Source organism: Vanacampus margaritifer, chromosome 10 (genome assembly GCF_051991255.1).
Source record: "Vanacampus margaritifer isolate UIUO_Vmar chromosome 10, RoL_Vmar_1.0, whole genome shotgun sequence".
NCBI lineage: Eukaryota > Metazoa > Chordata > Actinopteri > Syngnathiformes > Syngnathidae > Vanacampus > Vanacampus margaritifer.
In genome coordinates this window covers 4,362,868-4,380,180 of record NC_135441.1, presented here as the reverse complement: position 1 = coordinate 4,380,180, position 17,313 = coordinate 4,362,868, and the positions used below count along the sequence as shown (strand labels likewise).

Genomic DNA, 17,313 nt, shown 5'->3' with positions numbered 1-17,313 from the left:
CTAGGTCAACTAGTGAGGTCCAAAACGTTCACTAGTAGAACTAGTGGATGCCAACATGCTCACTAGTAAACTAGTTACACTCCAAAAATTAATGAGGAGGTGGGGCCGACGTGCGTCCAGGATTCCTATTGGCTCTGCAGTTAAAATGCACCAATCAAGATTCAGATTTTGTCATTATCCCACCCCCTTTAATTGCATGTTTTACACTAGTTTACAAGTTGTTCTGAGGAATTGGAGCTTGTTAGCATGTGGATGCTTATTACGGATACATGTTAACTAGTGAATGCAGAAACCCAGACTACACAACTACTTGCATCTATTTGGACCTTACAAGCTAACTAGTGAGGCTCAAAATGTTCACTAGTTAACTGGTAAATGCAGAGATATCCACTAGTTACACAAGTTGGGGTCTTTATGATGCCACTTGTTAACTAGTGAAACACGTGTTTTCCTACAAGTAAACTATCTGCGTACAGAGTGAGTAACTAGTAAACTAGTGACACATATTTTCTGATCACTAGTTTACTAGTAGAAGGTATTTTGTCTCACGTGTCGGCCTCAAGACTGAACTTGTACAGACTTTGACTGTGCAAGTTTCACACAAATGCTCACAAGCTGGTATGTGCACACAACTACTTAACTAGTGAAAATAATTACATTTTACTTGTTGACATGTTTGCCAGTTACAACACTTCACAAGTTCACTAGTTGTGCGCACATGTCAGCTTGTAAGCATTTTTGTTAAACTAGTATGATGTAAAAGACGCCTATTATACTAGAAACATCAACTAGTGCAACAAAATTCACTACATGTTAGATATTTGTTGTACTCGTTGGGCACAGTTGCTTACCAGTGCTACATAAGGGTCCACTAGTTAAAAGACATGCCCAACATGTAGGAAAAATGTCTAACGTGTTCTGTCAAATCTTGTACAAGTTCATTTCTTGGTCTGACTTGTGAAAGAAAATGCCTTCCACTAGTTAACTAGTTAAATAAACATCAGTGTCACTTGTTAACTAGTGACTCAGTCCGGATGTAACTAGCTTGCAAGAGAGAAATCAAGTGATTCACTAGTTAACAAGTGAGGTCAAAACGAGCCCAACTAGTGCCACAAGTGGGTATATTTGCGTTTACTTGTTCACTAGATCACATTTTGTACCTCACTAGTCAGCTAGTAAGGTTGTGAAGATCCCAACTAGTGTAACTAGTGGACATTCTATGCCTTCCTAGTTAACTAGTAATCAATTTTAAACCTTACAAGTGAACCACTAAGGTAAGAAAAACGCAACTGGTGATACCAGTGGACATTTGGCCCTTACATGTCAACATGCAAAATGCAACAATAGACCATAGACGTCTTGAATGCGACTCAAACGCCAACACGTTCACTAGTGGACTGCATGCAAATGTAGCAGGCGGGACAAGAACTTTGATTGGTCGGTATTCAAATTAGATGTCTTGAAGCTTTAACCCTTAAGTGCCTGGACCGCAATATATGTAAAGAAAATCAACTGTATTTGCAAAAAACAAACAAAACATGCTTAATTCATCTCGCCCCTATCAGTAAACTAAATAAGCATTATGGCTGTTTTCAGTTTGTTTTATTTTTAAATAACTGGATAAGTACTTTTGCACTGTATAGATGCAGTGCAGTATACAGGCATGGACAAAGAGTGACCAGTGGGTGGCAGTATGCGTATCCAACAAAGTTATTTGGCGGGCCTCCTGCTGATTGCTGACATGAGCTGGTCTTCACCTGAATCTGCCTCAGAAAGTGTATTTGATGAAGTTATTAGTCGCGTCTGGAATGCACTAGATGTTGCAAGACGAGAACTGGCAGCGCAGATGAATGGAAACAACGTATTGCGAGCCACAAGGAACACATTTCGGAGATGCAGAAGAGCACGCACGACGACGACGACAACAGGTTGGCTAACTTTTTGACATGGCTAATTCAATTAGTGCTACTTACAGCTAGCCGGCTAGCTACTGTAAGACTGTCTGTCAATCAATACTATTAGGGGTGGGTGATATTGCCTAAAAATAATGGCACGATATTTCAAAGAAATTTGCGGTGACGGTGTTGTAGAGGCAAAAAAAGCAGTCTTGAGCCATGGAACTGATTCTTTAGTGGACCAGTACTTGATTAATTTGCAACATTTGGCGTGAAAAAAAAGGTGTTCTTTTGAAGATTCTTGAGCACATGTTTAAGAATGTTCATCGCCCACCCCAGATGGTCGTCACGGAATTTAAATGTATTTATTTTTTACCCCACGTCCCATAATCTACTGTATTTGTACAGTTTTATGATGAGATTACGATACCCCATTTTGCCGAATGTGCTACTGATAATTGCATCTCATTAACACATTCTTATTAATACAGAAACACAAGGAACAAATGGAATCTGGAGAGTAAGGCTCTTTCTGTTGCCAAATGCTGATCATCTCGCTGTTCCATCGGCTTCACAATGCTGTCAACTAACCAGAATTGGTTTGGGTAATGTACACACTATTGATTTGCACAGTGAGATTGCATTTGTGTTTTATTTTTTGTGTATGCAGAAAATCTATGTGTATTATTGCTTCGTTGGTTGTGCAGTATTTTAGCGTAAAATAGAAAAAAAAACTAAGTGCTTTTTTAAAAAAATATTAACTACATTCTGGCAGCTTTATGCCAGTGACGTTTTTATCATGAGGTATCCTCTTGCACAAACACAGACATAACAAATTTAGTATACACGCAGTATAACAAATCAACCTATAAATAAAAAGTAGCACAATTAGATAGATAGCCAGATTTAAAAAATGTTTAAACTTGTTGAACCAGTACTGAAATAATATTGTTAGATATTTATTTTTTAAATTGTTTTCCAGGGACCCCAAGTCATGAGCTACTAGGGGCAACCTCCTCTCGATGTTTTGTGCAGTTATCATGGACTCTTCCAGAGTTTAATAACTACATTTGCCAAAGCTTCCCCTCTGTTAGCCTAAACGTAGTTGGCTTTCACCTGGCAAGAGCTGACAAATCGAGGCTTCTGAGTAAAATTCAGGCCAATACTTTGAAGGACCTCAGAAAAGCAGTTGGCAGAAGCAGATTATATATTCTTCCCCAGACAAATATTTCACTGCCAATAGAGGTTAGTGTTTGTCTTTGTATTGATCAAACATTCCTTTTTTTTATATTAGCGTAGTGACTTACTAATAAGACAGTTTGTGTTGTCAACTTAGATCACTGAATCTGAAAGGACACCAGAGACAATTGCTTCTTCCACTGCTACCACAACAGCCTGCAGACCGGAACCGGAAGTCTCACACAATAATCAATCTCAATCACTTTCATCATCAGCTCTCGGATCTCTAGCCTCAGCTGCAGTCCCTCAGGTCATGCTCGCTACTTCCTGGAGTACCAATACACTTGCCATTTGTCACATCTAACAGCAATTCTACATTATAATAATAATATATTTTTTAATCTAAAGAAACAGAATTTCGATATTTATTTGATTTGAATTTACAGGTTTTTCCTATTTCAAAAAAAAAAAAGATTTAATTTTCAAAAATAGACTGTTTTTACCTGAATGCAAAAATAACATAAAATCTCTGTAACTCTGACACAAGATTTCACAACTTGATATTTCTGTTGTTTTACAGAAAAACGTATTAGTAATGCATATATTTATTGTTAAAATAGGTTCACAAATAAATCGTAATTCCTCAAATATTTGTCTGTTATTTAAGGTAATAACCTCTCAAATTTATGCAACTTTAAAACCCTTTAAAAATGAGAGACATTTACAATTTCTGAGAAATTAATACTAAAAATGTATAATTGTACGATAAATTCTTAATTAGTTGACTAGATGGTAACATTCATTGACATTGTATTAACATTTATTTTGAAAGGACATCTAAAGAGGCATAGGGAAAATATGAGAGGATAAATAATATGCAAAGCAAATAACTGCAATTGATTTAGGGATGCCATGGGGCATCAGCACTACCAACTAAGTATACATTTCACGTGATCTAAAATTGCTAAAAACAGCAGCGACATGGTTCAGTGGTAAAGTTGTTGGCTAGTATCCATTAAATTGTGGGTTTGATCCCCTTTGTGACCATAATGAAGTATCCTTGAGCAATATACTGAACTCCTGATCCTGCATCATCAGAAGGTGAATGAGTAGTCAAAATGTAAAGCTGTTTGAGGACATCATAAGGTGGAAAAGTGCTATATACGGTAAATGAATTGCAGTACCATAATGTAAATTGTTGAAATTTTAAACCCAATATCTAGTTTTTCAACAGTTTTTTTTTACATGTTTTGGAAGCTGAATCGCATTATTTTTTGTCATAGCCTATACTGTTAGGGTGACCAAAAAAATGGGAACTTTTTTTAACAATCCAATAAAACCAAGTGTGATGGAAGAAACATATTTTGTTCATAGTAATTGAAACCTTAAAACATGCCATTTACAATCAAACAATGATGGAATCCCAGCTGAGCTGTTGCAGCGGTCAATGAGGAATCTCGACAGCAGATTTCAATGGATTTGTACAGGAGGATGTTATCTCCAGGATGTAATAAAAAGAAAAAAAATTCCAAGTATTGTTTCTTAAATGGCATGTTTTATGAGAAATAATAAATTTATGTTAATTGACTATTTTTTTGGTGCTGGAAAATTCAAAAATTTTTTTTTAATTATTATTTTGTATTTTTTTTTTTTTACAGTGTAGTGCAAGTTCCCAGTCTTTGCCTACATCCATGGACAATGAAGGAAGTGCACTAAGGACAGACTTCAGCGCAGTACTCGTAAGTATTTGTAAACAATACTGTATTTTGTGTGTACTTAATTCAGACTGAAGAAAATGGTGGTCTAAATGTTAATGATTTGGGTTTGGAAGTAGGGATGCACGATAATGTCGGTGTCCGATTATTATCGACAATTATTGACCAATTTGACGTCAAACAGATAAACCAGATAATGAAGAAATCCGCTGATAGTTATCAGCAATTATCAATCAATTTGACATCATATAGATAAACCAGATAATAAAGAAATCCGCCAATATTAATATCATGTCACGTTGCTCCATCTGTTGTGGTTGTGCCCAACTCCTCAACCACTCCCCTCTTCTATGGTAGTGTCGCATATTTGTCACATCGTAATGCGCACGACCTCATGTTCACAGAAGATGCATTATGGCGACATGGCAGTCGCCATTGTGGGCTTTCTTTACTGTTTCTCCCAAAAATGTTACCCTTACAGTTTTTTGTTGCAATTTTTAAACATGACTGTTTTGTTTTGGCAAACTCAAAATGGATTACTGGTTGTCTGAAGCAGAGATATCAAGAAAATTCAGCTTCATGGTGCTTTACACATTGTTTCATTGTATTTGTAGTATGTTAGAACTATAGTAGGACTCAAAAGTAAACACACACAAGTTAATTTTGGAAACAATTATCAACTTACTTATTGGTTATCGACATCGACACTTTCTAAATGATTGGTTTATCGGTATTGTTTGAAAATAGCATTATTTTGCATCTCTATTTGGAAGTCACCCTTTCTGTGTACACCTCAATAGAAGAGAGCTGAATGTAACTCTTTCCAACAGGAGTCAAGTTTGGATCCTGCACAGTGGCTCAATGCTTGGACCCCAGATGTGATGATAAATAATCAGTCATATTGAGCATGTTCTAGAAATATGACTATAGGCTTTATCATTTTATGCCATTATTACATGCACCATGTCTATTTTTCAAGGTCTTCTACAGAGCAACATGTTTGGAACCTATGAACAGGTATTTCGTAGGTTTAGAAACAGGAGCCACATGTTACATTGTATTCTATTCAATGTCAATTCTGTCCTCAACACTTGTGCTGTGCTCTTGCTGTATACTGTATATTGACAGAGAGCTAAACATCCCTCTCTTATCAATTATGCCGGACAACACAAAGTTTGTCCTTACGATAGTTATGAAACTATATGACAAATACAGAAAACAAAGGAGTAGTCAAAATTTCTGTGAAAAAAAAGACTGAATGCACAATAAATGAGATACACATGCACAAATGAAATCTCAGTACATCTAGCTAAATTACAATGTAGTACTTGTATAATACAAACGGTTTAGGTCTCTGGGATTCCTGTGTGTAATTATGACTTGTGTAATCATATTTTGTAGGACTCTTGCCAATTACTTTTTTATTGATGATACTGAAGAAGATGGGGGAGATGATGACATCATTGCAGATCCTTTTGAAAATGACAGTCCTCCAGTAAGTTATAACTTTTTAAACAGAGCATTGGGAAAAATGTTAATTTTTTTTCAGTAGTCGTTTTTGACTGCATTTAAAAATGTTTATGAATGAATGATTTTGCCACTTTCTACCAGTGTTTCTGCCATTCATTTCTAATGTACTGTTCTTTTCATATATATTAGGAAGAAGTGGATCCTGCCACTATCTTGAGGACTTATCACGAGGATCACATTTCTGGCACTATGGCATCCACCATTTGTATCAGGAGGAGTAAGCTTCTAGAGAGTGCCATTAAAGCACTCTCTAGAGTGAGTTTTTGTTGGAGCCAACCACCACACATTGAGTTTGTAGGAGAAGATGCAGATGATATGGGGGGAACCACAGCGTGAATTTTTCAGGTCTGAATGCCAATACCATTTTATACATATTTTGTAAACATTTATTCTGGTGAACAGTATATATTTATAAGTAATATTTTGTAATAACTTTAATCTGTGATTGTTATATTGTTTATTGCTCGTTTGTTAGCTCTAAAAATCATGTCAAACACGTCTTACCTGATTAAAAACAAAAAAATACTTTGTATGTTTGTCACTTATAAGCTACTTATATTTTCTTTACTATTGAAGATGTGAAACCAGAAGATGAAAATGGAAGAGCCTCCTCCGTTCCTGAGGTGGTGCAGGCCCACAAGGATCTGTCTCAGAGTCTGTTCCACATTAACTGTTTTTAACTGAACTGCAAAAGGTTATTGTTGGTGGGAAAATTAATATGCAGGTTTTTTTTAATAAATAAAAGAGAAACTGCTTGGCATAAGAATGTATTTTTATTTGTGACATAAACAAATGTAATGTCTATTTGGACCAATCTGCAACTTCCTTGATTGCCCACTAGACCGCAACTTTTAGAGCCTGTCACGATGCGTCCACGGAACGGCGTGGTGACTGTCGATGTGTGGCGTAGAGGACCCAAAAAGCAGGGAGGCAGGAGAACCACGGCAGGAGTGCGGGTTAGACTGTTGTCCTTTAATGTATAACTCAAAATCAAAAACGACAGAACAAACTCCGGGGGTGACCGTGACAATGGCAATGATCCCACAAGGGACTGATCACCACCCGGGAATTAAATGCACCCACACTAATTAGGGGATTAGTCACACCTGGGGCCAGGCACAAGTGGCTGAGGGCCCGGATTGGTCAGCCTGCGGAAGGGCAGGCATCCACTCAGGACCAATCGGGGCCCTCAACCAAAGCCAGCTCTACCCAGACATGACAGTACCCCCCCCTTAAGGGACGGATCCCAGACGTCCTAAACAAAGTCACCGTCTGTAGTGGGACCCGGATGAAGGCTCCGGCGTAGAGTCCAGGGACTGCAGCGGCACAGGCGATGATGCCAGGGGCTGCAGCGGCACAGGCGATGATGCCAGGGGCTGCAGCGGCACAGGCGATGATGCCAGGGGCTGCAGCGGCACAGGCAATGATGCCAGGGGCTGCAGCGGCACAGGCGATGATGCCAGGGGCTGCAGCGGCACAGGCGATGATGCCAGGGGCTGCAGCGGCTCAGGCGGTGATGCCAGGGGCTGCAGCGCAGGACGTACGCCGCCGGAACTGGAAGCGGGCGCTGTACGGGGGCCGCCAGAACTGGCAACGGGCGCTCAACCAGCGCCGCCGGAAACACTGGCAACGTGCGCTCCGCGAGCGCCACCAGAAATATCGGCAAGGGCACTGCCATCAGCGCCGCTGGAAACACTGGCAACGTGCGCTCCGTGAGCGCCGCCAGAAACATCGGCACGGGCGCTGCCATCAGCGCCGCCGGAAACACTGGCAACGGACGCTACACGAGCGCCGCCAGAAACATCGGCAACAAGCGCTGCACGAGCGCCGCCAGAACTGGCCACGGGCGCTCCCCACGCGCCGCTGGAAGCGGGCGCTGCATGCGCACCGCCAAAACAGGAACGGTACCTGCCTCTTGATCCGCTGGGTCCGTTTATGGTGGGATCATTCTGTCACGATGCGTCCACGGAACGGCGTGGTGACTGTCGATGTGTGGCGTAGAGGACCCAAAAAGCAGGGAGGCAGGAGAACCACGGCAGGAGTGCGGGTTAGACTGTTGTCCTTTAATGTATAACTCAAAATCAAAAACGACAGAACAAACTCCGGGGGTGACCGTGACAATGGCAATGATCCCACAAGGGACTGATCACCACCCGGGAATTAAATGCACCCACACTAATTAGGGGATTAGTCACACACAAACCAAAGCCAGCTCTACCCAGACATGACAGAGCCTGCAAGAAGATGTCCTGACCAGATTTGAAGGAATAAGAGGTTGGATTTATTTGCTGTAGTGCAGCAAGTATTTCCTCTGACAAAGAGCATTGGATGGCACATACGAGGATTCCGTGCACTGTTCACTGCCATGGTCCAAAGGGAGGGGCTCTTCATATTGATGAATCTGGAATGTCTAATGAATTAATTAATTAAAGCGACAGTAACACCTAAGAAAATGAAAATTTACTGATATAAAGATTTATAAAGGTCACAATATACTTTCTTTTCCCCAAATTAGCATCTGTCAAAAGGTCGGAAGTTATCACAGTGGATTAAAAAGAAAAATCTTGGACGATGTTTTACACAAAATTATATACACTACTTACAAAAAGTTTGGGATATTTGGCTTTTGGGTGAAATTTCAGGACAAGCCTAAAATGCATTCAAACCTTCACAGGTTAACTTAATGTGACCTTCCCTATGCTTTTGAATGCACATGTTCAACTGTCCAATGTTTCAGTACTTTTTGCACAAGTTTCTGTTCTCTGAGAAGGAGCTTAATGGCAAAATTCACAAACGACATTGCTCCAGCTCATGGAGGTGGTATCATCAGGGAACGGCTGTTGGAACTGGTGTACCTCAAATGGAATGGCCTGCACTTTCTCCAGACCTGAATCCTATTGAAAAGCTGTGGGATCAGCAGAGTCGCCGTATTGAGGCTGGAGACTCCAAAACCTCAATGCCCTTCAATTAGAGTGGGATGCCATGCCTCAGCAGACAATTAGTCGACTTGAGAACAGCATGAGATGTTGTTGTCAAGCTGTAATTAATGCTCAAGGGCACATGGTGAATTATTGAGATGTTGAAATTTCTGGTTGTGGGGTACCCACCATTGTTGTTATTTTTTGTTTCAATCAATTGTTTGAGATGACGAAATCACCAGTGCATCGTTCTACTTAGAGAGGGATTCCAGTGTGGTGGAACCACTCAAAATGTCCTACATTTATGTATTGATATCATTGTAGCTTGAACTTTTTACATTTTCCATAAATTTCACCTGAAAGACAAATATCCCTAACTTTTTGTGAGTAGTGTATATATAATTATTCTGTTTGAATATATGTATTTGCTTTATTCTCGTGACTGGTTACTTTGTAGATTCTCAATGAAGGCATCAAAACTATGTATGAACTGATGTGGAGTTATGTACTTAAAAATATATATATTTTATATTAGATATTCTTTCAAATAGCCATCCTTTGCTCTGGTTTCTTTTCTGCATACTCTTACCTCTGGAAACTCCTTAAAGACTATTGGAAAACCTTTTCAGGTGACTACCTTTTGAAGCTCATCGAGAGAATGCCAAGAATGTGCAAAAATGTAATCAGAGAAAAGGGTGGCTTTTTATTTGTGTTTATTTTATTATTTTTACATAACTCCACATGTGTTTGTTAGTTGTGAGAATCTACAATGTACTGTATATGGTTATGAAAAATAATCAAATGTATTGAGTGAGAAGGTGTGTCCAAACTTTTGGCCTGTATTGTATATACAGTATATGTTTTAAAATACCTGTGTCATTATATATGCAATGTCATCCTAACAGGAATTGGTTGTTAACTGATGACATTTTGACAAGCTTATATTCTTTAAGCTGGAGCATATCCTACCTGCTTTGAGCGAGTGCTGTGGTCCAGGACTAGCCAGTAAATCACATGAAAGAAATTTGGTTGGATACCTGGGTTGGTGTAGTGTCCTGTAGAACTGGTCCGGTCCTAGGATAACAAACTTTAAATTTTTAATGATTTATTGAAATCAGCAGTAATAGTCTAAATTTCAAATGACTTTTATTTTAAAATGTAACATCAAATTTTGGTCAAAGTGCTTTTTTTCGTTGAACACCTGGGGTGGTGCAGTGTCCTGTAGAACTGGTCCGGGTCCTGGCCACAAACCTTGACTTTTTTAATGATTTTTTGTGGTGTTGAGTAGCTTTTATTTTGAAGGTGGTCAACGCAGGGTCTTTTCGGTATGTTACTGTAATGCACAGTATGGGCTCTTTGCACAAATCAATAAAAGCTTACATGTTAACATGTAAGCTCAATGTAAGCTTACATGTTAACATGTACACTCAATAAAAGCTTACATGTTAACATGTACGCTCAATAAAAGCTTACTTGTTAACATGTAAGATCAATGTAAGCTTACATGTTAACATGTACACTCAATAAAAGCTTACATGTTAACATGTACGCTCAATAAAAGCTTACTTGTTAACATGTAAGATCAATGTAAGCTTACATGTTAACATGTACACTCAATAAAAGCTTACATGTTAACATGTAAGCTCAATAAAAGCTTACTTGTTAACATGTAAGGTCAATATAAGCTTATTTGTACACTCAATGTAAGCTTACTTGTTCACATGTACACTCAATGTAAGCTTACTTGTTAACATGTACACTCAATAAAAGCTTACATGTTAACATGTACGCTCAATAAAAGCTTACTTGTCAACATGTAAGATCAATGTAAGCTTACATGTTAACATGTACACTCAATAAAAGCTTACATGTTAACATGTACGCTCAATAAAAGCTTACTTGTTAACATGTAACTTGCACGGTGTGCATGTTGACATGCTGCCCTCTAGTGGACATTTTAAGGAATAAAGATAAAAATTAACTTTGAACACTTACTCGTCCAGACGTGTTCTTACTCCGCCTACATTACCCAGGATGCACCAGACAAGATCTGCGTGACTTCGGACAACCAATCAGCCAATCATGATGCATTTGCTACCACCACCAGTTTGAACAGATTTAACAACAAATGACAATTCAAATCCTCAAGAAGGGCAAATTTCAGAACTGTTGCACTGGATTTCTTTTTATTTAGTATAGCATATAAAGTGGTAAGTGACTGCTCTGTGTTGATTTTGAATAGATACAAGGGGCAGTAAATGACTGTGGAAGCTCAAATTCAGGCTTTACAGGGTTAAAATTTTCCTGGGTTGAGCTCTGATCATAGAGCCAATAGGAGTTACCCACTTATGGCATTGTCCGGCCTCCTGATTAGCATTTAGCGTAACTCGTGCCACTAGTGAGCAATTTGTTTTTCACTTGTTCTACTAGTGAACATTTGGGCATCATAGCTACCTAGCAAATTCAAAAGACTGTAACACTAGTTGACTAGTGAGCATGTTGGCATCCACTAGTTCTACTAGTGAACATTTTGGACCTCACTAGTTGAACTAGTTCAGTCAAAATGTCTCACTAGAGTAACTAGTGGAAATTTTGGGCATTACTAGTTAACTAGTAAAAACGTTTGAGTGTCACTAGTTCAACATGTAGACTTTAAGAGGCTTTCACTAGCTAACATGTCAGTGTTTTGTCATTCACTAGTGAAGGAATATTTGATTACTATATTAAGTGTAATCTTTGCGTGTCCAAAATAATTGTATTCAGGATCTGATGAAGAAGTTTTCTTGCAAGAATTTATTTAGAGGCCTCTAAAGACACAGTCAGGACACCACATCAGAATGCAACGTGATGACCCCAAGTGTGTGACAATTTACAAAACATCGACTCATTTATACTCAAAAGATAAAAGGTTCCTCCTCCCGGCTCTTGATTGAACAAAGGTCAGACATGTCATCTCCTAGATTGAACAAAGGTGTAAGGTTGACGGTAAACAGACATCTTTATACAGTTCCCCTTCTTGATTGGGGGAACAGAAGTAATCAAAATCTGACCCCAGACCTTCAGTCCCTAAGTGACAAGAGACTCTGACAACATCATGCACATTGCCCCTCCAATAGCATTTGAGGGTACAAAGATCAAATAAAGTTCACAAAATCCCCATCCCACTGTATTCTTTTAAACACTCATGATTATATCACATTGATATGCCTATAAGTAAATTAAAAAACAGTAAAATATCAAATTGAAAATGTTAAATGTCTTCAGTCCTACCATTGAACTTCTATAAATTCAAAAACCGGACATTTAATCCCACAATAGTCTAGAGAGAAAGTCCAGCGCGAATCTTGATCGTCGCAAAATGAAGCAATGTTTATGTGTGGAGTTCAGAAAATAAGAATAGCAGGTGAGAGAGAGAGAGAAAGATAGAGGGGCTTAGCAGTCAGAATTCAGTTTGATTCATTAAAAATTTCAGTGGAAGGGGCATAATAAATGTGAGGCATAACACTATGTGATGTGGTTAAGTGTCACGACGCAATAGCAGATGTGTCCGTCCCTCGAAGCCATCTCCTGATGAAGGTCTTGTTGAATGAAAAGTGTGTTCGATAGTTGGTCAATTTTTTCTCTCTTTCCGAACCCTGGCTCACTGCCAGAGATCACAGGAAAGGTCACGGGACTTCATTCCCAGTGTGACTCAATCCGTGAATTGATGAAAAGGGGCATGTGATTCAAATCACCATTGAGTGATTTCCCCCTTTCACCAGCAGATTGACACTTGATCAGCTTTTCCAGGCGAATCAACTGTGCCCATCTTTGCCCATGGAAAAGGCACTTCAATGAATCTTCTTTCAGCGACCTCCTTCAGCTTCTTCTCAGTCCTCCTGACCAGCCGGGATGCTTGTTGACGCTCCTTTGACTCAATGTCAAGCAGCTCCTCCATTTGAGCGATTTTGGCCTCCAGGGAGGCGATGGTGGACTTGTACTTTGACTTGATGGTGCTTTCAAGCTCCTGCAGCTTCAGCTTCAGCTCCTTGTTTTGGCGATCCAGCTGGGAACGAGCGCCCTCCAGTCGCTGGACGCTGCTGTGCTCGGCGCCAAGCTCCGTGGTCAGCTGCTCCATCTGCAGTGTGGTTCTCTTCAGACGCTCGTTGATCATCTCGGTGTTGAGTAGCTCCTCCTCCAAATCTTCCTCCAACTGGGCTATGCGAGCCTCCAGCCTCCTCTTCTCTTCAGTCAGCAGAGCATTTTTAGCATTGCCGTTGTTAATCTCATCCTGTAGCTCGTCTCTCTCTGCCTGCGTTTGTCTTTTGAGTCTCTCGGCTGTGGCAAGATCCTCCTGGTAGTGCAGGGCATCTGCCTCCAAGGCCTCCAGCTCACGGGCTAGCGTTAGCACCCGCGTGTCCTTCTTCCTGGCGTCTGCTTCGGCCCGGTCGCGCTCCTCGGCATACTGGCTGGAGATGGTCTTCTCCTCAGCCAGCATCTGGTCGAACTTCTTCTGTTTCCTGTCCAGGTTGGAAACCACCTGCCTCAGGTTGTCCTCGTCCACCATGAGGTCATCCAGCTCCTGCTGCAAACGGGTTTTGGTCTTATCCAATTTGTCGTAAGCGGCCGTCTTCTCTTCCAGCTGCTGCTGCAACGAGTTGGCGTCACGTTGGACGCGCTTGCGAGCCTCCTCCGCGCTCTCCAGGTTGGCCGTCTCCTGATCCAACTTCTTCTTCATGTCGGCCAGCTGTGCCTGAAACGTAGCAGACCTGCTTCTCCACGTTCCTCTTGCCCTCCTCCTCTTCATCCAGCATCTCGCGCAGGTTGTTCTGCTCATCCTCCTGCTGCCGCAAGCGAGTGGAGATGTTCAGCTTCTGACGAGTCTCCTATTGGAGCAGTTCCTGTGCATCTTGAAGCTGAGACTCCACTGAAGAAAGGTCTTTGCTGAATTTGATGTTTTTGCCCTCGGCTTCAGTCAGAAGGCTGTTGACATTGTCCAGCTCAGACTGCATTTTGGCCATCTTGTCCGCCATCTCCTGCCTCTGCCGTTCGCTGTCTCCAAATTTGACCTGAAGCTCCTGAACTTGGGACTCTGCTTTCTTGCGACGGTGCTCTGAATCGGATTTGCCTTGCGTCAGGGTCTTGAGCTCGATTTGCACCTCGTTCCATTCGCTCTCTAGGGCCTGTTTTGATTTCTCCACAGACATCTTGTTCCGCTTGGCCTGCTCCAGCTGTTCATTAAGCTCGTCAAAGGCCTGGTTGTGTTTCTGTCTCATGTCGGCCATCAGCTGCTCGTGGGCCTTGGCCTCGTCCTCCACAATCTTCTTGAGATCGGCAACCTCCGTCTCACGTTTGCTCCTCAGCTCCTGCTGTGTTCTCTGGCGTGGTGGGAGCGCTTCAATCATCACGAGCGTTGCAGCCTTTATCTGTACGCTCAGCGAAGAGTTCAGAATATGGACCGGAAGTTTATGCAAATCAAACCAGCCGGAGTCTTGATCAACAATGTCGTCCATTATATGTAGTAATTAGTCGTTTTTAATATTTATAAAGTCAGTGACGTCTCACTTATGATACTACGATATAACAGATCAAAAGTATTCTCATTAATCCCCTCCAAAAAAATTATTATTATTATTTTTTTTTTTCAGACAAACACAAACAAGACGAAAATGAAACAGATATTAAATACCTTTTGCGCGACTTCAACAAATATATCCTGGATCTTCACGGGCGGCTTATATCACACAGCTCTGAACCGAAAAAACGGCAGGCTTTTTATATCACTCCACGGCACCGTAGCGATACACGCAATATACGGGCGTTTAACTCAGCAAACACTACGCGTGATCAACGCAAGCTGCTTATATCACAACACACATCAGCACACACATAGTGCGATCACCACTAGCGGCTTATAACACCACAACAACCACAACAGCCTATTCCCCCGTGGTACTCAATGTCTTATGCCGTTTAAAACGGCGGAGCGCTCCGACTTGACGTCACTTCCGTAAACACGGGACATTTTTATGCGCGACTTAAACCCAACACACACACACCGAGGAATTATGTCCCTCGGTTTACTAATTCCACACAGCACACACCTTGTGTGAATGATATCACACACAGGCGGCTAATCCACACCGCACTCCCAGTAGCTTATTCACACGAAAAAATAAAAAACACAAACTATTCCACCGCGGAAAAAACTGCATGGTTCAATGTTGTAGTAATTTTCAAAATTGAGGACTTTCCGTCCCACCGTAAGAAATACTACTACAACCCCCCTAACTTGTTCACAGATCCCAAATACAACTTAGCACAGACGAAATGCAACTGTATTGATCCTAAACAACCAGAATTTCTCTACGTGGATATAATGTCCACTCACCTTGTTAATATTTTTGCGCTTTAGAAATCCGGTGTTCAGGATCAATCACAGCTGTTGAAAAAACGTCTCAATAAGATCACGTCGGGGTCACCATTTTGAAGGAATATTTGATTACTATATTAAGTGTAATCTTTGCGTGTCCAAAATAATTGTATTCAGGATCTGATGAAGAAGTTTTCTTGCAAGAATTTATTTAGAGGCCTCTAAAGACACAGTCAGGACACCACATCAGAATGCAACGTGATGACCCCAAGTGTGTGACAATTTACAAAACATCGACTCATTTATACTCAAAAGATAAAAGGTTCCTCCTCCCGGCTCTTGATTGAACAAAGGTCAGACATGTCATCTCCTAGATTGAACAAAGGTGTAAGGTTGACGGTAAACAGACATCTTTATACAGTTCCCCTTCTTGATTGGGGGAACAGAAGTAATCAAAATCTGACCCCAGACCTTCAGTCCCTAAGTGACAAGAGACTCTGACAACATCATGCACATTGCCCCTCCAACAGCATTTGAGGGTACAAAGATCAAATAAAGTTCACAAAATCCCCATCCCACTGTATTCTTTTAAACACTCATGATTATATCACATTGATATGCCTATAAGTAAATTAAAAAACAGTAAAACATCAAATTGAAAATGTTAAATGTCTTCACTAGTTAACAAGTAGGTATTTCAGCTCTCACAAGTAAGCTAGTGCAGCAAATCAGAGGTAACTAGTTAACATGTTAGAATAATTCACGGTCAACTAGTAAACATGTTAGAGCTTTTGCGCCTTACTAGTTAACTAGTAAGACTTTGAACATTACTTGTTTGGTCCACTGGGCAACTAGTGCATAAAAAAGCCGACTAGCTGCGACTTTGGCACTACATGCATGCTTATATGTGTCACTAGTTAGACTTGTGTCAGCACTAGTTTGATTAAAGAGGCACAAGTTGCAGAAAATGGGTGACATGTCAGTGTTTTTGTACAAGTAGTATGACAAAGCGCATAACTAGTATGGCTGAATGTCCACCTAGTTCTGACAAAGACTGCACTAGTTAGGAAACACTACTGTCTGATATCAAGGATATTGAATAAATGCTCAAAGGGCTTGCCATATGCGTGTGACATGAGCACCTTCCACATCTGGAAAGGCATCGTCAATGCAGAAAGGTATATTCAGATTCAAGAACAACATATGCTCCCATCCAGGCATCATCACTTTCAGAGAATAGTACTGTATAACAAGAGGAAAACGAGGGTCACAATACAGTAGGCCTACTATCAAGAGGAAAATGAGGGCTACCAGACCCAAAAACAAAGAGTGGACAGCAAGCGTCAAGAAAGCCTGGACAGCTTCCAGGACACCCAGGCAATGCAATGGCGTATCAAGGCAGTGATTAAGGCAAAGGGAATCCAACCAACTATTGAAGATTGATATTTTGGTTTGAAAATAACATTCATCCATCCACCCCCCCCCCCCCCCCCCCATGCAAAACACTGGGAAAGTTCATGGTGATTTCTTCACATTATTAGAAATTTTTGACATCCTGTTTTCATGGGTTTTATGAGCTGGAAGCCCAAATAATGTAAAAATAAACAAATTAATAAATCAATAATCTATAAAAGTTTGAGTTTTTGCATGGAATTATGGAAATTATTCAACTTTTTGAGGATATTCAAAATCTTTGACAGCACCTGTAATATAACCCAACATCC

At 40.6% G+C, this 17,313-nt stretch overlaps 1 long non-coding RNA gene and 1 pseudogene across 3 annotated transcripts; one reads left to right on the top strand and one right to left on the bottom strand.

Annotated features, from left to right (window-relative positions):
- The first annotated feature begins 1,731 nt into the window (after positions 1-1,731).
- On the top strand, positions 1,732-7,079 carry LOC144059232 (uncharacterized). Of its 3 annotated transcripts, none has more exons than XR_013295603.1 (9): positions 1,732-1,928; positions 2,387-2,500; positions 2,878-3,140; positions 3,232-3,384; positions 4,733-4,813; positions 5,620-5,806; positions 6,191-6,284; positions 6,449-6,664; positions 6,896-7,079. It is a non-coding gene; the product is annotated as an uncharacterized LOC144059232 (long non-coding RNA). The 3 variants fall into 3 exon arrangements; XR_013295604.1 differs by lacking the exon at positions 1,732-1,928 and adding an exon at positions 1,949-2,024; XR_013295602.1 differs by lacking the exon at positions 1,732-1,928 and having other exon boundaries at positions 2,325-2,500.
- A 1,521-nt stretch (positions 7,080-8,600) lies between these two features.
- LOC144059499 (uncharacterized) lies at positions 8,601-14,804 on the bottom strand (annotated as a pseudogene).
- Positions 14,805-17,313: the final 2,509 nt, after the last annotated feature.